Source organism: Budorcas taxicolor, chromosome 3 (assembly GCF_023091745.1).
Source record: "Budorcas taxicolor isolate Tak-1 chromosome 3, Takin1.1, whole genome shotgun sequence".
Classification (NCBI taxonomy): domain Eukaryota; kingdom Metazoa; phylum Chordata; class Mammalia; order Artiodactyla; family Bovidae; genus Budorcas; species Budorcas taxicolor.
In genome coordinates, this window is record NC_068912.1 from 51,806,847 (window position 1) to 51,822,626 (window position 15,780).

Consider the following 15,780-nt stretch of genomic DNA (forward strand, 5'->3'; position numbering starts at 1 on the left):
CAACCTGGGCGCGCAGCACCCCAGCCGTTCCCGGTACTCCTTTCCTCTCCCTCCCTCCTCGGTCCGAAGGGAAACTCAGGCTCCGGCCGCGCTCGGGGTTCATCCATCAGCGCGAGAGGAAAAGGGGGAGGAGAGAGGGGAGGCGGGCGGCGGGAGGAGGCGTTTCTCGGCGGCCCGGAGCTCCGGTGGGGACCGCGGAGGAGGAGCGCCCTTCCCCCCGCGCGCTGATTGCTGTGGCGTCCTGCCCATCCCCGCCCGCGTGTGTGAGGGGGAGCGAGTGCGCTGGGTCGGCCCGATGGGGGTAATCGAGGGTTTCGGGGACGCCGAGTGGCGCTTTCCTCTTCCTAGTGAGTGAGGGAGGGAAGTCGGCGGCTCTCGTGCCCGGCCACTTTCCCTGCGCGATTCCCTGAGCTCCCTGCAGGAGGAGAAAGTCTCCGGCGGGTCGGGATGGCGTAGTTGCGCCGCGGCGCAGCAGCTGCCGGAGCTCGCGGCCGCCGGGCGCTGGGCGGGGAAACTTTGCTCTGCTTTCCTGCAACTTGTGGCGGGTGGATCTCCGTCTGACACACTGCCTCCGAGGTACGTGCGGGCTCAGCCTAGCGGCGCTGCAGCCCGCGCCGGGACACTCTTGGCCGCCAGGCTAGCCCAGCACCCGTGCCGGCCAAGGGCTCTCCAGGCTGCGCGGGGGCTGTTGGCGTTGCGCTGGGTTCCGCGCCTGTTTCCCGGCCGGGATCGCTCCGGCCGCCCGGACCCCTGGGCTTCTTGGGGGCGGCGTTGGTCGGTTGGTGTTTACGCTGTGAGGTGCACAGGGGAGCGGCCGTCCCGGGTGGGCAGCGCTCCGGGCGATGCGGTGTGCTGGGGAGGACATCTGCTCCGCGCCTGCCCTCACTCTTCCTTTCCGCGGTTTCTTCTGACCTCCGCGGGGCGCGCTGGTCACTTCCCACTGGGCGCGTGACACCGTCGGTGGGAAAGATTTGTTGTGGGTTCATACTCAATTGCCATTGCAGAGGCTGCGGCCCCGGCACTGGCGCACCAACAGGAGCTTCACTCCCCGCGGGCCGCGCCCTCAGGGTGCACTGCGGGCGGCGCCGAGCGCTGCAGCCCTGAGTCCCGCAGAGAATCCTCCCTCCCGCTTTAACTTGCTAGCCACCTTTCCCGGTTTATTTTGAAGGCTTCCCTTAGCATGTTCATTTGGTTAGAATAATCTGGAAACTCTTGGACTGTTGCTAGGAGAATCTCCTTGCAGTCTTGTTCTTATTAGGGCATTTGCTTCACTTTCTAGAATCATTTAGTGTAGGGGACCAGCTTGTCAAACGTGAATTACCTTGACAGTGTGTGTGTGGTAGTTGCTCCTTCATGACTGACCCTGCGACCCCAGGGACTGTAATGGACTGTGGCTAGCTCTCCAGGCTCCTCTGTCCATGAGATTCTCCAGGCAAGAATATTGGAGTGGGTTGCCATTCCCTTCTTCAGGGGATCTTCCCGACCCAGGGATGGAACCTGGATTTCCTGCTTGGCAGGCAGTTTCTTTACCATCTGAGCCACCAATACTGGCTCCCACCTTGACCGAGTAGATCTTAATGGATTTAGTGTCTACAAAAAAGAGCTGAGAGAAGAAAATCACTCCATTCCCTTAGCTGTGAAATGGGAATAATAATAGTATTGGCCTCAATGTTACTGTGAGAATTGAATGATTTAAAATATGTAAAGTACTAGAACAGTACCTGTGCACCGCTATTAGCTGTGCTTGTCCTGAGCCCAGTGGAGACTGGATGGGAGCGTGGAGGGTAAGGGATGGTAGGAATGATAGACTGAGATGGGGAACCAGACTTTTTCTGAACTCTGCATCCCTTCCAAGAGAAATAAGCGATGGGTTTGGGAGGAGATAAGTCTCCCACAAGTAGCAAAGCACATGTCAAGACCTTTTAATTTTCCTGGAATAGTATTTTAGGTTGCAAACAGGTACTTCAGTGTGAAATTAGCTACTTTCTTTCCGGAAATAATAAAAGCTAACGTTTATTGGGCCCAAACTCTGTGCCAGACACTCTCCTAAATGCCTTATGGACACTTAATCGTTACACCAACTCTCTGGAAAAAAACACTATTAATAGCCCTAATTTGCAGATAAGACACTAGAAGTTAGTTACTTGCCCAGGCTATTACACAACTGTTAGTTCTGTCTGACTCCAGAGCTAGCTTAGCCACTCAGCAGAGAGCAGCAAGTGCAGTCAGAATTGTGTGCAGTGAGTTTGGGCAGCTTTTCCCATCCTTCAACTTCCCACTGAGTTGAACACACATCTCTTGAAACACAAATCAGGTGTCCGTGATTAATGTAGATGATCTACCCACGGGGGTGCCAAATTTCAGCTTCTCTGAAACTGGCTCCAAGTAATTATAAATAGAACTCTGATTTATATTAATTAATTTAGATATTTAAACTTCATTTCTCATATTAATTCTCCAGACATTGTTGGTCCGTGTTACTTGGCTTCCTTAGGAAACAGCTTGGGGTTGGCACAGGAGGCAGGGAAATAATTCTTACCCCCTTAAGGGCTATTAAAATGAAATTGATTTCATGCCATTGTGTCAGTTAAAGGATGTTGCTCTGTTTCTTGATGTTCTCTGCTTTTGGCTTCAATTCTGCATTGTTTAGTGTTTCAAGGCTTCAGCATGTTTTCAGCCCTTCAGTTTGTCTTTGTCATTTGTCAACTTAATTTTTCCTGTTTTGATGGAATCTGACCATTACATGGCACCTTTGCTTAACAACTGTTGACCCAGCTCATGTTTTTAAACATAAAAATCACCAACTTAATTTTGAACCCCAGCACTTCAAAGGCAACCCCTGGGGAATTCATTGTTATTTTGAATATTAGCCAATAGGGGGAGCATTGCACACTATGTATTGATGTCTGTTGGGCACCTAAGCCAGTTTTTTTCGAGTATTCAGCATACATTTCAGGAATGGAAAATGTTGTGGCTTTATCTAGCAAAACAACCAGTTTGCTTTCTGACTTGACTATGGAGAACTGGGTTTAATTTCAACTGATGAATGTAAGAATAACTTTGAGGACAGGGCCTATATATTGGATATATGTCTAGAACTCTGTGGTGTATGGACAGATATTAAATACACACACAGTTTATTTCCATTTGTTTTCATTAAGAGGCATATGTAAAATGATTTTGTGTACTTTGAATAATATTTCAAGCTATCTAGGAGAACTGGGAGTCCAGAGAGATGCATTGTGAATTCTTTTGTAATGAAGCTCATTTGTCTTTTGTAGTAGAGTGGATATAGTGAATTTGTTCTCAGGAAGGCTGGTGTTCTCACAATCCTGTCATTATCATTTTTCATTAACATCTGAGTGCAAGACAATAAGGAATTGTTATGTTGTTTCTATTCCAGTACATTCTTCAGAGGCTTATATTTTAGTACGATAATAGTTCAGAAATAACATGTTTGTTTAGTATAGATGCAGTGTATCTATGGATAAATATATAAGCAATATTTAGGAATTAACATGCTTGGAAAAGCAGTTAAATTAACTTTTTAAAAAAGTTTTTCATCTCTGCAATTTTGTAGGTTAGTTTCCTTTCTTGCTTCTTGAGTATCAGGTACTTTATTTCATTTACCAAGTTAGGTCAAGAGGATTTTATTTTAAAGTAACTTTCAAACTTAGTCCGTCCTTTCTAAATCTCAATACTGCAGTTACACTTCAGAGTAGCGTTTTATTTAGTCTAGTTTTCCATGGTCTTTTAGTTTACTTATTCAGCAAACTTGTAGCAACTCCCAACTCCCTAATAGGCTTAAGGTTCCTGGTGTTGGACTTAGCCAGTCCCCTGATAGCAGGATGCCTTAAGGCTTCCTAGGGTTTAGGAAAGCCTGTTTTTTTTTTTTAAACCACCATTATTGACAAAGTTGGTTTGCTTAAAGAGAAGTATTGTCCCATTCTTTTGAAGACTCAAAGGAATTAATCTTTCTTTTTGCATGCAAACTTGATTGTATCTTGTAAAAATCAAGTGATTCTTGCTCTTCTGAGGGCCTGCTCTGGGCCTAAGCACACGGAGAACTCAAATGTCCTTTGAGTACTAAGAAGGTGATCTCTGCAGACTCTTTAATACCTAACTGTTGACCAACTTCCCAGGATCATAAATTTGTGGAAATTTCTGACTTTACATTTTAAGCATAACAGGTAGAACCGTTAACATTTAGAGGATCACTGGTAAGTATCAACATTGCTGTAATATTTTTCCTGGATGAATTTGATCTGTGGTCATTTTAAATTACCCCTGTTCTTGATAATCCATTTTGAAAATGTATTTTTTTCTTCCCTTATTGCTGTTGGACAAAAACTAATTATAATTGTCAGGTTCATTAGTTAATGAGGACACTCTGGCTTTTCTCCTTTTTTTTCTTTTAATTCAACAATTATTTTATAAATGATTTTATCTCTCAGTCTCTCCACTGGAGCGTTTTGCTTATATTTTTAAACTTCTTTTGAAATTTTGAAACTTAAAATATTAACTACTTTTTTTAAAAATTATTAACTACTTTTTGAACTTTGCATGATTCAAGTTAGATAGTGGTTTGGGGGTCTTTAACTTAAGAGCAATCTTGTATTGCCTTTAGGAACATGGATAGTTTGGAATATAAGAGTGAATCCAGGGCATTTGAGGCTTCCACATCTTCAGAGTAACACTTGGAATGATAGCGTTGTCTTTTTGTAGCATTTCATAAAACACAAGCTATTGCTGATTTGTTCGGTTTCTAGTCAAGCTGAAATAAATCACAGCTTGGAAGTGCCTTACGAAAAAGGATTTGGGTCCATTTCCTGGGCTCTGTCCATTTCTAGATTTCTTTTTTTATTTCTTTTGAAATAGCACATTTGTTTGTTAACTGACATTGAGATTTATTTTCTCTGTTTGCAAAGTTTTAAGATTTAGCACAGATTTCCAAGACTCTTGCCTTCTTTAGGAGGAAATTGTTTTTATTTCTCCACCAAGACGTGCAGTATTTAATGTTTGAAGCAACATTCTTAAATTTTCTGCATGGGGCCCCTCTCATTTGTACCTTCTTCTGCATGTTTTATTCTTCAGTTTTCTAGGTCAAACAAGACTTAGTAGGCTGACAACTAAAGGTATAAGGGATGGAGACCATATTTAAAATTGAGATTATCCCCTAAGGTCTGAAACATCGTCTCCAGAAGCACACCCTTCGGCTATCTTGATAGTTCCTGCTTAAGATAATTATAGAAAAAAAAAGGTTAAGTCTGTTGCTAGTGCTGGTGATTCCTTTAGCCTGACAAAGTTCATTTTTAGGATTTAATTTTAAATTGTTGCCACAGTAATAATTTAGAATCTAGTCTGAAGTGTCGGCTCTGTCTTCACTTTAAGAAAAAGGATGGTGATCCAGAGGCATATACTTTCCCTTAATTCTTGGACACCAGGCTCTGGGAGAAAGGGGACTTCAGGGTTGGGTACTTTTTGCAGAAGAAGGAAGAAGCACCTGCTTGTTTGTGCTTCCAAGCTCATAATTCATTTCCCTGGTACAGGCTGAAGGTCAGCTTTTTGTTTGAATTTGCCGATGGACCATTTGTAAAAACACATTTAAGTTGATTAGTCCCTGAAAAAAAAAGATCTTTAGAAAACAGTCTTTAAAAATACTAGTCCTTGAGCTCTCCTGTGATCAGATTGCCCTGGGAAAAGGTCTGGAGTTTACAGGTGTGATGACTAAGCACCAGTGATGGGTAAGAACACCAAGTGGACCAGGTGGAGGGCCTAGCAGAACTTAGGGTTTCTTTTTTTTAATTCTGATTATACTATTTTATTAATGGAAATTTGATGAATACTTAATTCCATTCGGTGTGTGAAAAGATTCCCTTTTGGGAGTATAATTCCGTTAGCATTTTTAGTGATTTATGTGTTTTGACACATGAAATTGTTCATTGGATGCAAAAATACACTGGTGGCTATTTGCAAATTTCATTTTATAATTAACTGCATGATGATTGCTGGAATAGAATGTTGCTTTTTTAAAAAAAAAAAATACTTGGAAGGTTATTTGAGGTGAAATATTTAGATTCCAATCTCAAAACCTTGTGTTCATGTGGTAGCCTAAATACTTTTGTGTGATACTCCCCTGTGTTGTTTTGAGTTATCTCTTTTCTGGTATTTTTCTTTAAAACAAAACGTACTCAAACACAAAACTCTCCTTCTGAGTGTCCATAAAGAATAACTATCTCATTTTACTATATTACACTTTGTGCAATTGGCTGGCAAATGAAATTCAACTTTGAGGGAAAGCACCATTGACTCATTACATACATTTTGCATCACTGCATGTAAGGTCTTCCCTATATGTGTGGGAGAAGTTTCTGATCTTCCAAATGGGTATGTTTACTATTGTTGGTCTCTATTTGTCAAGTCCTTTCTGAGCAGACATTCCTCTTAGTTTCTTATTTTTGTGTCTTTATAGAGATAGTTACAGGAGAAGGCAATGGCAACCCACTCCAGTACTCTTGCCTGGAAAATCCCATGGATGGAGGAGCCTGGTAGGCTGCAGTCCACGGGGTTGCACAGAGTCGGACACGACTGAAGCAACTTTGCAGTAGCAGCAGAGATAGTTAGGGCTTCCTGGGTGGCTCAGTGGTAAAGAGCCAGTGCAGGAGATGTAGGTTTGATCCCTGGGTCAGAGAGATCCCTTGGAGAAGGAAATGGCAACCCACTCCAGTATTCTTGCCTAGTGAATCCCAAGACAGAGGAGCCTGGCAAGCTATAGTCCATGGCGTCACAAAAAGAGTCAGAAATGACTTAATGACTAAACAACAACAACACAGCTACTTGCCGTATGTTTATAATATGCCCTGTGAATCATGAAAAAATACATAGCTGCTTTTTTTGTTTTGAATCCATCATATTCATCCATTACAAAGCTGTGCAGCCATTGGATGCATCATGTTTTTGACACAGGAGCCAGGAGAACGATGACCTACTTGATACATTTCATATTTTGGGGGGGGTACATATGCTTTTTTCAGTTTGTGGCCTCTTTATTTCATTTCTAGAATGGCTGCTCTCTAATATATTGAAGGTTTTAATTTTATTCAGTGTGTGGGCAAACAAGGAGATTTCCCGTAGAAGCAGTTCTACCAAATTAAAAAAAAAAGTGCTTCCAGAAAGTATCCTATATAGATACCTTGTTAGATAAGGCTTTGATGATGTTCAGATAGGAAATAACATAAAGCAGGATTCCATTTAGCTTCATTGAATAGGGGGGCTAGGAGAGAGGTGGGGGGTGTCTAATTTGTTAGGGGAAAATTCACTTTTGCAAAATATAAGGCATTTAAATTTAAATTTTTTTGGGGGGGATTAATATATATTTCTAGTAGTTACATAGGTAAGAGGTTTGCAAAAGAAATTTTACTAAGGTTGAAATTCTGTAGTTGGCAACTCTTATAACCCTGAAGATCCTGTTCCCTGAAGCCAGGAAAAAGCAGTCTGTTTCCAATTATAAATCACAAAAATAGGGAAATTAGGCCAAGAAAAATGACCATTTTGGGGGTTGGGTTGATTTTTTTCAGAGGGTGAAGGAGAAAGGACCATAGGCACACAGTAAAAAAAAAAATTGCTAGTTATTCTGTTGGCTTTCTTTTTTTTTTTCAAGCAGTCTGTATTGGAAATTAAGAATAATTTTAGGTTTAAAGAAACTTCCTCCTTCAGCTCCTTTTTGTTTCTCAGAGTGCAAATAGAGGAGCAGAGTTAGGCAGCTTCTGCTGACACTGAGGGGCTTGGTCCCAGTGTTTTGGGACCCAGCTGGTATTACTGGTAAAGCCTTTTCCTGTCTGAATGCTGCCAGATTATGGCTTTCCAGCATCATCCCAGCTAGTTGGGGCTATGGTTTGTTTATTACACTTTATACTACGCTTTGTGGGCTTCCCTCCTGTCTCAAGCCGTAAAGAATCTGCTTGCAGTGGAGGAGATCCAAGTTCGACCCCCTGGATGGGGAAGATCCCCTGGAGGAGGGAATGGCAACCTACTCCAGTATTCTTGCCTGGAGTATTCCCTGGACAGAGAAGCCTGGGCGGCTACAGTGCAAGAGGTCGCAAAGAGTTTAACAGGACTGAGCCACTAACACTTTCACTTCTTTCTTTTCCTCACACTATGCTTTGAATGAAGATGTAGTCCCTACGGATTAGTATAAAGCTGCTCTGGGAGAAAGACTAGGTTTGCTAGTGTGAGAACAATCGGAGGTGAGAAGCCTAACTGGGAGCTGGGTGACGTGTGAGTGAATCTATTGTCCTCAGCGCTTGTTGGAAGCAACTAGCCTTTCTTAAATACAGCCTGCTGTTAGTTTCAGGATTAGTGGTCCCATGAGACCCAGGTGTTAACTAAGAAATCTCCTTTCTACCACCAGAAGATCACCAACAGATCTTAGTTCCTGTTTCTCACACCTTAAGCCTCCAGAGTGTTGAATAAAACTTTCCCGATGGTACAGAATCTTTCATAACAACGTCGTCCTTCGGGGCTAGTGGTGTTCAGCGATTGACTCTTTTCTTCTCACCTCTGGCAAACTCCTCGGCCTGCAGCAGGCGGGCTCCCACGCCCACTGCACCGCCACCCCAGATGGGCGGGTGCCAGAGAAGGTGCGAAGTGCAAAATTCCGAGCTTGTTTTCAGTCAGCATCTTAAGTGTCCTCTCTCTGGTGCCTTACTCTCTCCCACGTTTTATTACCTCGGTTTCCTGGAACTATTCTGTCCTGGTTTCCCCCACTTCTGCCCGATCTCTTCAGGTTCCCTTCTCAGTGCTTGTTCTGTGTAGGTTGTTGTTTTCCAGCTTCGATGTTTCCCTCCACTCCTCCCGTCATTCAATGGCTCATATTTCTCTGTCACAGTGGTCACCTAACTCCCAGTTTTATGTGTCTGTCTCCTTATTTCCAGCAACTACCTGGCTATTCTGTCGATTTTTCTGTTAAGCCAAGCCCCATGGCGGTCCAGTGGTTGAGACTTCCTGCGTCCATTGCAGAGGGTGTGGGTTCCATCCCTGTTTGGGGAACTAAGATACCAGATGCCCCTCGTATGCGCGCAGTCGCTCAGTCGTGTCAGACCCTTTGCAGCTCCATGGACTGTAGCCTGCCAGGCTCCTCTGTCCATTTCCCAGGCAAGAATACTGGAGTGGGTTGCCATTTCCTACTCCAGGGCATCTTCCCAACCCAGGGATTGAGCCTGTGTCTCTTTGCATTTCCTGTTTTGTCAGGCAGATTATTTACCACTGTGCCATTTGGGAAGACGCTACATGCCCCTGGAGAGGGCTGAAAAACAAAACAAAACAACAATAAAACCGAAAAATTAAGTCCCAATCCCAGGGTACGATTTCTCTGTGGTCCCCAGCCCCTAACTCATGTATTTCACATGTCAGTAAGTGGCACCAGTTGCCAAGCTAGGATCCTCAGGCATACCCAATTTCCTTTTGCTTACCTCCTCCACCGACTCACACTAGTCTCATGGTGTCTTACTTTTAGCATATCTCAACTGGTATTTTCTTTATTTTCGCTGAGTTCCAGGAGACTTTATTTATGGACACAGAAATTGGAATTTCATATAATTTCCAACGTATCATGATATTTTATCATTCCTTTGACTTTTTTTCATCATTTTAACATGTAAACACCAATCTTAGCTCTACAATAGAGATTGGTTTCTCTACAGTAGAGATCACTTCATGGGAAATAGATGGGGAAACAGTGGAAACAGTGTCAGACTTTATTTTTCTGGGCTCCAAAATCACTGCAGATGGTGATTGCAGCCATGAAATTAAAAGACGCTTACTCCTTGGAAGAAAAGTTATGACCAACCTAGATAGCATATTGAAAAGCAGAGACATTACTTTGCCAACAAAGGTCCGTCTAGTCAAGTCTATGGTTTTTCCAGTGGTCATGTATGGATGTGAGAGTTGGACTGTGAAGAAAGCTGAGCACCGAAGAATTGATGCTTTTGAACTGTGGTGTTGGAGAAGACTCTTGAGAGTCCCTTGGACTGCAAGGAGATCCAACCAGTCCATTCTGAAGGAGATCAACCCTGGGATTTCTTTGGAAGGAATGATGCTGAAGCTGAAACTCGAGTACTTTGGCCACCTCATGGGAAGAGTTGACTCATTGGAAAAGACTCTGATGCTGGGAGGGATTGGGGGCAGGAGGAGAAGGGGATGACAGAGGATGAGATGGCTGGATGGCATCACTGACTCAATTGACATGAGTCTGAGTGAACTCCGGGAGTTGGTGATGGACAGGGAGGCCGGGCGTGCTGCAATTCATGGGGTTGCAAAGAGTCGGACACGACTGAGCAACTGAACTGAACTGAACTGAACTAGGTCTATAGGTCAAGCCCTGCAATTGGCATGTTCTTCTCTATTTGCAAATCATCATCTCACCTGGATTATTGCAGATGTATTCCAGTTAGTTTTCCTGGTTTCAATATCTTTCTCTCAAATTGTTGGTCCATTATGATTGGAACCTTCTAAAATACAGATTGGACACGACTGAGCAACTGAACTGAACTGAACTGAAAATACAGATCTGTGTTTTCCTTTCTTTTATTTAAAATGTCTGCTGTTCCATTATCCTTGGCAGGGGATGTCTGGTTACTCACAATGTAGCTCAGCCTACTTTTTAGCTGTTTTCCTTCACTTCTCCCATGAACCTCACTGTGCTCCTACAAGACTCCTTATGTTTCCCGGAGCACACCCTGTGCTCTCATGCCCTGTTCCTTTAGTACTGGTCTTTTCTGTAGCATCCCCTCCTTTTCCTTCTTTCTGGTGGCCCCCTGTTTAACTCCATCATCACCTTCTCTGCTGAAGTTTCACGTGGCTCTTCCTGGCAGGTGGTTGATTGCTTCCTCCCTTTATTTCTCTTAGAGTCTTTCTCCTGCTGCCTCCTGAGAATTTACTTTCTTCTTCTCCAGACTTCCCTAGAGCAGGATTGAGTCTTACCATCTTTGTAACCTGGGTGTGTGGCATGGGCATGGCCATGTATGTTGTCAAACGGAATTCAACTCGGCTCCACTTCTGCTAAAGCTTGAGGGAAAGACCAAGTTTGCAGCTGATATGAATTGTAACTGTAGATAAGACAAAGGAAATAAACTCAGAGTCATGTAGTTTAGGATTAGATTGGGGCTTAGAAATAATCCTTTCCAAACCCCTCTAAAGATGAGGACAGCCAGGTACAGAGAGCTTGGGTGGTCTGCCCAAGATGGCAGGGCGGGGAGCAGTGCTTCCCTCTGCCCCTCTCCAGTAGTCTCCACCCAGTAGTCAGAATGGCCTTGATAAAACCTAAGTCAGATGCTGTCATTTCTCTAATTAAAACACGCTCTTGTTCCTGTCTTTCTCAGCGTAAAAACCCCAATCCTTATAATGATCCATAAAGCCTTAACCAGCCCGGCTCCCTTGCCTGTTACCTCTTTGACTTCACCCTCCATTTTCTGGCTTGCTTACTCTACTCTAGCTACTTGACCTGCCTTCCCTTTCCCATGCCAGACACACACTGTCTCAGGGCCTTTGCATGTGCTGTGTTCGTTGCTTGTAATGTTTTTCTCCCAGATATCTACACTGTTCACTTCTTAGGGTTAGGTTAGGTCTTTACTTGAAACAAACAAACATGCACACAAACAAACCTTCCTGTTTTGCTTCTCTTGTTTTATTAATTTTCTCAGCATTTATCTCTGCCTCATATATAATTGTATATCTTGTTTATAGTTTTGGTCTCCTCTGACTAGAATGTAAGCTCCACAAGGTCAGGGATTTTTGTGTATTTTATTCCCTTTTGAATCCCCACACAGACCTGGCACTGACTGAGCAGGAAAATAGATAAATATTTGTTGGATGAATATATAAATGAGAGGAAGCAAGATTTGTGGTTTCTTGTAGATCCAGTTAAATGTACACTTATGACATTGAAAAGGGAACACTATCAGGTATGTCTGGAGGGAGAATCTGATTTTTTAAAAATCCCCATTCAAGATCTGTCAGACTAGAACACTGACCTCTTTTAATTGTCTGACTTGAAGCAGTGACAGTGGGTTCTGCTCAGCCTTAAAGTGGTTTGGGAAGACTCCCATTTTACCTCTAACAGGCTAGGGCTTGCTGTGGTTTCTCTCTGCCTGTGGTTTGCCCTTTAACCCATGGGACTACGAAGATGAAAAGTAAACATGGTATTAAACAGAAGAGCTGGGGGAAAGGGTATGGGGCAGAGGAGCAGAATTTCCTTGTGGCCCTGACATCTTCCCTTGGCTCTGGGCCCATGCACAGGGCCGCTCACTGAACCTTCTAGAGTTGCTTCGGGGCTATACCCTAAGGAATGGTCTTGAGACTGCCAGGCCAAACTCCTGAGTTTTGCTTTGATGTTCTAATTTCTTTGAAAAGAATTGTTTAGTTTAGACAAAAAGGACATTGGAGTATGGATTTTTAAAAAATTAAATTACTGTCTTAATTTTGAAGAGAGGTTTTAACCCTTTTCAAGACAGCTGTTGAAATTACCATTTGTACACTTCCCTAGCGGTCCATTGGTTAAGACTGTGCTTCTGCTGCAGAGGGCACCAGTCCTATCCCCACCAGTTCCCCATTAGGGAAGTTCTGCATGCTGTGCAGTGTAGCCAAAAAGAAAAAAACAAAAAAGAAATTACTGCTTGCTTTTGTCAGTAGTGCTGGTGGGGGTATGGTCCTTTGAAACCAATGACTTAAACCCAAGGGGTAGTAAATAATACTTCTGAAGAAGCATCCAATTTTGGGGGTAGGGGGTTGGGTTGAGTATAGAGCTAATTTATATTAGTGTAACAGTCATTTTAGAGTTACTTACCTCTCTCTCTTTTTGTGATAACATCAGTATGATTTCTACAGAGCCCCCCTCATCAGGACAGGAAGCTCAGCCAAGGAACTCAAAGGCTTAGGAGGATGTTATTGGCCCTATACAAAGCTGTAGCACAATTTAACCCTGGGATTCAAAACCATCAAATTGAAAGTAAATTGTCTTGAATGGAGCTGCTGTCAGTGACCTAGTTAAAAATCAAAGCTACCGTTTCCTGAACGCTAAGAACATATGAGCTCTCTGAATAGTGTCTAGTACATGGTGGTTGTTTACTTGCTAAGGCACACCCAACTCTTTACGACCCCATGGACTGTAGCCCACCAGGCTTGTCTGTCCATGGCATTTCCCAGGCAAAAATACTGGAGTGGGTTGCCATTTCTTTCTCCGGGGGATCTTTCCGACCCAGGGATTGAACTCATGTCTCCTGTGTCTCCTGCATTGGCATGTGAATTCTTTACCACTGAGCCACCAGGGAAACTCTCTGGTACATGGTGGTGGTGGTGCTAAGTTGCTTCAGTCGTGTCCGTCTCTGTGCGACCTCATGGACTGTAGCCCACCAGGCTCCTCTGTCCATGGGATTCTCCTGGCAAGAATACCGGAGTAGGTTGCCATGCCCTCTTCCAGTGCATCTTCCCAATCCAAGGATTGAACCTGCATCTCTTAGGTCTCCTGCATTGGCAGACGGGTTCTTTAACACTAGTGCCATCTGGTACTTGGTAGGTGGTAATAAATAATGAATGAATGAAATAAAACTGCTGATTGAGCCTCGCCTCCATGGTTACAAAACAAAATAACTTCTCCCTTATGTCAAATCTAATCAGGCTGCCACTATTGGAAAGTGACTGTGTGGGGCTTGGTTGGTGTCCACAACAGACAAGCTCCTGTTTGGTGGTTAAGATCATAGGCTGTGGAATCAGACAGACCCGGGCTCAAATCCTGGTGCCAGGATTTACTAGCTTGGGGGTGGTTTAGCATCTTAAGCCCCACTTTTATCGCTATAAAATGAAGTTAAAGAAATCTGTCTCCTTGGGTTTTTGGGAGGTTGAAATGAGAAGTTGTGAAAAACAGAGTAGGTGCCCCATAGATGGGAACTGGGACGTTTTGCGAGGTCCAAAGAAGGTGGCAGCGTGTTAGCCTCTAATAGGAAGGCGAATGTTGCAGAATCACATGAACGACCACAGAATAATTACAAAGCAGCCTGAGGACAAGTCTTGGCTGTGCTACTAACTAGCTGTGTATCAGTGGACCAGTCATTGAGACTTTTTAATTCTTGGTTTGCTAATCTGCAAAATTAAAGGGTTGGAGTAAATGTTATCTATTTCTAACATTCTGAGTTGGCTCTAAGTAGAGGATAACATGGAACAAATTATACACAAAATGTTAAGGAAACAGTGTTTACAGAGGGATGGGAGTAATCAGAAGTGACTTTTGAAATGAGGTGAGGAGAACAAGTAGAATTCATGGAGTTTGAAGAGTAGAATAAAAATGGCAATTTTGATGAAATAGGCAGATCTGACAAAATTCAGGTTTTGTGATTTCTTGCCTTGCTTATAAGATAATTTGTTTAAATATTTTTTGTTTATATAAGTTGTGTGTTAAAAAATGTAGTATTAATACTTTCTTTACACTTATATTGTCAAGTTGAATGTTTTTCTAGGATAATACTTCGCAGTTTTGTTGTCATTCCTGCTAGCTACTCCATGATCGTGTGTTTCACATTTCCACAAGTGTATTTGAAGTCTCATTTTATAGGAAAGATTCAGCATTAGTTTTTAGCTCTTACAATGACAATTATAAGTAAGGTAGAGAATAAAATATTTTCTTGTTTAATCTCTTCATGTTAGAGATGAAAAAGTTAAAGCCCAGAATGAAGTGATTTGTCTGAGCTTGTAAAATGTGTTGATACCCAAATTCTTGCCTCTGCTGTTCCTTTGAGGCTGCCTGAGGTATAGGGTCTTTCTTAGATACAATTCTTAATAGTTAGAAAGTGAAAGAAAGTGTGAAAGTGTTAGTTGCTCACTCATGTTCGACTCTTTGCGACCCACTGGACTGTAGCCCGCTAGACTCCTCTGTCCATGAAATACTCCAGGCAAGAATACTGGATGTGTAGCCATTCCCTTTTCCAGGGGATCTTCCCAACCCAGGGATCCAACTCAAGGCTCCTGCACTGCAGACAGATTCTTTCCCATCTGAGCCACCAGGGAAACCATTCATTTATTATTGAGAGATGTTCTGATAATGCACCATCTTTTCATACTACTTTTAATTGTAATGTAGAAGATAGTATTTTATACTTGAGATCCAGATGGTACCTTCACTGGTTGCCTTCTATATGCTAAGTGAGCCAGGGCAACTGTCATCCCTCTTTTGAAATGAACAGATGAGTAGGAAAGCCACACCTGGAAGGAAGTAATTACATGGAGATTTACTCTGGGGGTGGACTACACTATATTCTAGGTGTCCAAGTTTAATTTCAAGAGAATTAGAGGAGGCTTCCTTAAAGAAGTAATGCATATACAGAGACCTGAAGTCTTAAAGATGTTAGAAATTGGCCATGTTAGGGGAACCATGGCGGGTCATTGAATTCCAATACAGTGAAGGTCACTTCTGGAAGCAAGGACTTGACCCTTTTGTAGAACTGAATTAAGGTGAGCGTGAATGGAGCATGCAGAGGATGAGGTGGGACTAAGTTGGCAACATCCGGCAACCATGCAAAGTGTTTTGGTCTTTATCCTGACAGCAGTGGGCAACCATCAAAGGGTTTTAATTCTTTATGTTTCACAAGCCTGGGTGGCTGAACCCTTTCTTTACCAAATAATATCAGTTGAGTGATCAAAATGTATCTGTTGAGGGATTATTCCCACCCAAGAGAAAGAATTTTATCTTGGAAGTCAGTGAGAGGAATAAAAAAACGTGCTTAATTGTGATTA

The 15,780-nt window shown here is 43.0% G+C and overlaps 1 protein-coding gene across 2 annotated transcripts in view; it reads left to right on the top strand.

Annotated features, from left to right (window-relative positions):
* Window positions 1-365: 365 nt before the first annotated feature.
* Window positions 366-15,780, top strand: part of TGFBR3 (transforming growth factor beta receptor 3) — a 199,313-nt gene continuing 183,898 nt past the window's right edge. For both annotated transcript variants that reach the window (XM_052636917.1, XM_052636918.1), the window contains exon 1: window positions 366-576. The gene's annotated coding sequence lies outside the window, so the exon portion shown is untranslated. The remainder of the gene's footprint in view (window positions 577-15,780) is intronic.